Raw genomic sequence first — 6,000 nt, 5'->3', positions numbered from 1 at the left:
TTTGGCCCAATCCTCCAATTTGTCTAGGTCCCTCTGTATCCTATCCCTACCCGCCAGCGTATCTACCACTCCTCCCAGTTTAGTGTCATCTGCAAACTTGCTGAGGGTGCAATCCACACCATCCTCCAGATCATTAATGAAGATATTGAACAAAACTGGCCCCAGGACCAACCCTTGGGGCACTCCACTTGATACCGGCTGCCAACTAGACATGGAGCCATTGATCAGTACCCATTGAGCCCAACAATCTAGCCAGCTTTCTATCCACCTTATAGTCCATTCATCCAGCCCATACTTCTTTAACTTGCTGGCAAGAATACTGTGGGAGACTGTATCAAAAGCTTTGCTAAAGTCAAGGAACAACACGTCCAGTGCTTTTCCCTCATCCACAGAGCCAGTTATCTCGTCATAGAAGGCAATTAGATTAGTCAAGCATGACTTGCCCTTGGTGAATCCATGCTGACTGTTCCTGATCACTTTCCTCTCCTCTAAGTGCTTCAGAATTGATTCCTTGAGGACCTGCCCCATGATTTTTCCAGGGACTGAAGTGAGGCTGACTGGCCTGAAGTTCCCAGGATCCTCCTTCTCCCCTTTTTTAAAGATGGGCACTACATTAGCCTGACTTAGGGAAACTATGTCAGCTGACTTTGTTACGAATTATACCTGACAGGTCACGCACACAAACTGCTGCGAATTATACCCGATAGGTCACACACAGGAACTGCTACGAATTATACGCAATAGGTCACGCACAGTTCGAGTCTAGGCTGAGGCACACGAACAAAGTCCACAACTAACGAGTTCCGAAAGATACTAAGTTTATTACGCTTGAGCGTGGTGCCCCCCTGCTAATCAGGAGGGGACCCCTAATGCAGGTTATACAGAGATTATATACCTTTTAGCAAAGCATGTTGCCCTCATGCATCGGAAACCTTAGCCAATAGACAAACCCTTCCCTTATTTACCACCTATTTCTGCTACGTTCATTCCTTGTGCTAAACCATTACTTCAACTACACAACATGGTCCTAAAGCAATGCACCAGTAGCCTTTCTTATCAGGATGGGAGGCTCACATCAAGGCCAGGAGGCAGGGAGTTAGGAACAGACAAAGAACAAAAACCGGAGTCACAGACAGGCTGGTAACAAGGGGGCGGGGAGGTTCACAGGAATGCAGTATCTAAGGAACACTCCTCCTGGTGCATGGTGTGCTTGCTTTTAGACAATGGTGGGCCCCAAACCAAAATGGAGTCACATATACTAACTTATCCTTAACAACTTAGGGAAACTATGAAGAAACTCCACTGAACAGTAAGAGGCAACAACTTCATCATGCCCTGCAATGACAAAATTCTTCAAGCAATTTGAATGCTGGAGCATTTTTCCTGCAAGGTATGCATTTAATTCATCCTTTGTGGGAATATGTGACAGTAGCTTCTTCATTATAACATTGGAGATGTCTGTGGAGCCAATGATTTTTGTACTGGACAAGTGCAATACCATAGAGTCTCTTCTTTCTGGTAATATTTTTAATTGAGTCCTGTGCATACCTGTCAGACATTAGGTGACCTTTTTCATAGGTCCAGTATTTTCTCGGTAGCCTCATAATGAAGTGTTCTGCTAAGATTTGGCTGGTGAGTTTCTGATTAGCTAGAGCTTGTACCTCAGCTATACCATCTATGACTGCTGCTCTGAAAGGCCTTGGGCATAAGATACTGGTCACACTGTCAGTAGATACTGGCTTAGGAAGACCAAACAAGATGTGGAATAGTTTGCTTTTCAACTGGCTCATATGCATTGTTCCATTCCATTTGAACATTGATCATGTACCATGGAGAACTCTCATGGAGAGCTCTTACTTTCTCAAAGTCTCACCTTGATCAACATCACACTGAGATCTGGACGCTATCAGGAGACCAGCAAACAATAATCTGTCTGCAGTTACCTCTCTAACAGTCCCTGTCACCTTCACTCTGACTTTCTGCTTTGTATTTGAGCACAGGTTTAGCATGTTCATCTTGACTGCAGCCCATACATTTATGGAGACTGAAATGCATGATTGGTAGTAGGGGAACCCGAGCCCTCCCATTCCTCCTCCTGCTTGCCCAGAAACCAATCAGGTGTGCACCCTGGGCCAGGATGTCACCTACCCTACTTCCTAGGTTACTTCCTACTGCATCCCTGCCTCACCAGAGGCATGATGAAGGCCTGGCCAACAGCCTTCAATGTGTCCCCTCAGAAGGGAGACAGGAGGATCCCCTCCCTCCTAATGAACCGATGTTTTGCTGTCTCTTCTGTGTTGACTAGCAGCTCTGAATTGAAGCTTAGTTTAGGACAGTGCGGGGATCCTACTGGATTTCTGCAGGAACTACAAGGGCAGGTCTGCTCCCTGGTGCTGACTGAGCTGTCCTGTGCTCTTTTAAGCTCCCCCTCCATTTAGAAAACATCCAGAAAATGCAGCTGGGCAGATCCTCCTGTGACCAGACCAGCTCCTCAACCCTCTGTTGCCCAGCTTAAGGTTTGTACACCCCATCATAGGAATTCATCCCACCCATGCTTAATGTTTTGTTTGAAATTCAATGGAGTTCTGGGGCTGTTGCGAAAAACTCGGGAAGAGCATTTGGATGCTGGGTTATGCCCGCCCAGCCACCCACCCACTCCAACAACTTTAACTGCTCTTTTTTTGTGTTCTAGGGCTTCAACTGAACCAAGTGCACAGAAGGGAAATGTTGACCTTTTAACAACCCAATTCCTTTTAGAAATTCTTGCCATGAGTCTGGGTCAGACTTTTCTGTGCCTCTTATTTCTGGGAGGCACTAGGCAATCATCACTGAAGAGTTAGTGAAATACTTTTTTGCTTTAGATTTAACCAAATCTTCAGGTGCTGCAAAGGTTCAAATTCTAATTAGCAGTCCTAACAGATTGAGTAAAGAGCAGCAAAGACTCAACCATCTTCATGCATTGCTGCACCATCCTGAAAGTGGATTTTGTTGCAGATTCAAGCTCATTGAATTGCTTGATCTGTTCTGTGATATTGCAGCTCTCCATTGTAGGCAATTGAGTTGTCTACGAGTTCAGTGAGGGTGGAGTGTACACCGGATGTGTGGAACTGTTCTTTCAAGTCCTGTACTCTTTTTAGGAAATGATTCCAAACACTTCAGTTCGCTGTTCAAAGAAGAAATATTGTGGCATAATAAACAAAGCTGATAACCAATACTGCTGACCTGTTTCTTTTCTGCCAATGATGGCAAATCAGCTTGAGGCACTCCTTCCATGTATAGTAATCTGTGACATTCAAAACATTAATCAGGTTTCGTGTTGTGAGCATTAACTGACACAGTACTGTCAGTTGCAGACCACAATTTAACTTTTGTGAGGGCTGTACGTTACACATGCCTGTGTTTATAATAAAGTTGATTTTTTTTAAACTTTTTATACATTTTTGAATATATAGCAATGTAATTGTTCTAGGTTTGTTGTGTTAGGTACCATGGTGTTTGCAGGAGAAAGGGCTTTCAAATGGTACCAAACTTGACCCTTTTCTGATGACATTATCAACATTTCCTCCAATGGAGAGAACTGGGATTTAGGGGGAAGGGAGGCAGTCCCCACACCAGTCCACAGAAGGTGACACCATTATCATTATGATTCTGTGGATTTTTACAGATCAAATGACACCTGACTTACCTGTATATCACTAATTTGCACACAGAGTTACATATGCTCCCAGACTGAGTGGGAGCAGAGAAAGTAGCAGGCTGGTTTTAATCCAGCAATGTTGAGCCCTGGTAGTGAAGAGGAGGAAGTGAGGGATAACCCTGGTTGCCTGCAGCTTCAGTGGATGCATAAGAATACAGCATGCAAGTGAGCAGGTGTGATGGGGAGGGAGAGTCAATAGCACCAATCTCACATGAGGTGTGTAAAACTTGGCAGCACTGCAGGTCTAGGCAGTGGGAAGAAAGGGACTGGTTGTAGATGTTTACTCTCAGGTAAAACAGTTATGTGTCCCTGAAAATAGGAAAGTCCCAGGGAAGGAGACTAAGAATTCAAATCCTCCACCAGAGAGAGAAGAGGGCAGGCAGACAAAAGCTCCTCCTGTCCTTCCAGGAAACTAGTCAAAATATTTGTATTCCCCAGCTTGTCTGTTTCCCTTTGTAAGTCATGTGCTCTTTGAAAGCTCTCCAGAGAGCTGTGAGGCTCCAAGAGAGGCAGGTACCTTCTGCTCTGAATCCCTTCTGTCTTACTGCTGCCTGTATGGTCCCAAAAGTCATCTTGGGTGAAAAGAAAGCAAGGTATTTCATTAGCTTCTTGGTTGTAAAATGAAGAAAAGAAAAGGGGAGCAGGGGAAGGAAGAGAGATGGGGCTCTTTATTCTCTATATTATATTACGTTTTCTAAATGAACAGGCAGAGGAAGGGCTTTTCTTCAAGGCTGTATAGAGTAGCCTTGATCATGTGAAGACTTTGTTGTCTTGAGGAAAATTGAGTCTCTGAAACCTGTTTAGCCTTGACATGATGAAACCTCATGTTTTATAGCTTCCTATACAATTTCACCATTGATTTATTTTTAAAAAACATTGTTTCCCCTAGGAGGTTTCTTGGGTTTTCTTTTTTTTTACCAAAGCACAGAGAAGCAAAAAAAGCAAAGTTAAGAATCCAGCTCTTCTGAGACAATATTAAATTCAGGTTTCTTATTCAAAACTGCCATGGAGGAATGTAAGACAAATATCATACAATGGTCAAGACTCAGTGCTAATACTGTGACACTTTGGCAGTTCAACCATACCCAGGAAGGGGTTGTGTCCCTGCCTGCCCTGTAACCGTGGGTGCTTCTGTGCTGTGTAGATTTGGCTCAGAGCCCTGCCACCAGCAGCCTGCTTACAGCACAGTGATCTCACCTTGGCTTCCACCAGCCTGGATCTACCTTGCAAGGTGACCTCCAGTCCTGAGTGTATCCAAAATCGCCTCCTCTTCAGTGCTCAGGGCTTTGCACTGTAGCATACTCAAAGCCTTGGCTGCTTCTTTTTCTAGAGGTACACAGCACCAGCCTGTTAGTTTGGCTGAGGATTTTAGTCTTCAGTTTGAAACACTGCCCTGAGATGGTTGTGTAACAAATAAGATTGTTATTAATAAAAAACAGATATTTAAGTAATCTAAAGTAGAAGGAATTGGGATACAAATGGTTACAGACGAACACAAATAAAAATACACTTCTAAGACTAAAACCTAACTTAACACACTAAAGTCTTTTGTTCAGAATAATATTCTCACCACAGTTGTTCTTCCAGCATGGCTGGCCAGTCTTTGGCCAGCATCCACCACAGAGCTCAAAGCATTGGGTTTCTTTGTCTCCTCAAATGAAAGATGCCAAAGGAGCTTTCTCTCTACTTGTATTCTCAATGTTTCTTTGTTTTCAAAGTCAAGATGCCCTCCTAGAGGCTCAGCTTGTCATATCTACTAGGGAGCAGATGCCACGTTAATATTTGCAGTCTGCTCCCCACATCATGATAGTTACGTGGTGTGACACAGGGCCAGAAAGGGTTCCACAACTTGCAGGCTAATTAACCCAGATTAACCTTTAGAGACATATTAGGAGATAATGTTTGTGTTTTTGTGAGTTTACCTATATATGGTTAGAGGTTGATAATATAATCAAACAGTTCCTGTCTATTGCTGTATTCTGGTAATTCAGAGATCAAAAGGAGATATTAACATTTTTAGTGAACTGTGATTGTAGTGATATCAGTATCTTCATTTCTCTTTTGAAGTATATAGCAAACTACCTGTAAATGGCAACAGATGGGCAATTGCCTTATGTTACTCCATAATTACTTGTGTATATGTAACCCTTCTGCCCGTCAGAGTCAGCAGCAACAAGGGCCGGGTTTAGTATCTAGGGGTTCCATTCCAATAACACAATACAAAACTGGCTCGAGCCCCCACCCAGTGACCTGGGACAAATATATACCACCCCCGCTGGGTGTCTCCAAGAGGCAATACTTCC

General features: G+C 43.7%; 1 long non-coding RNA gene across 1 annotated transcript; it reads left to right on the top strand.

Annotated features, from left to right (window-relative positions):
* The first annotated feature begins 837 nt into the window (after positions 1-837).
* On the top strand, positions 838-3,214 carry LOC144930119 (uncharacterized). The gene is made up of 2 exons (XR_013635210.1): positions 838-1,390; positions 2,693-3,214. It is a non-coding gene; the product is annotated as an uncharacterized LOC144930119 (long non-coding RNA).
* Positions 3,215-6,000: the final 2,786 nt, after the last annotated feature.

Source organism: Lepidochelys kempii, chromosome 1 (genome assembly GCF_965140285.1).
Source record: "Lepidochelys kempii isolate rLepKem1 chromosome 1, rLepKem1.hap1, whole genome shotgun sequence".
Classification (NCBI taxonomy): domain Eukaryota; kingdom Metazoa; phylum Chordata; order Testudines; family Cheloniidae; genus Lepidochelys; species Lepidochelys kempii.
The sequence above is the reverse complement of the archived record's forward strand: the minus strand, read 5'-3'. Positions and strand labels throughout refer to the sequence as shown.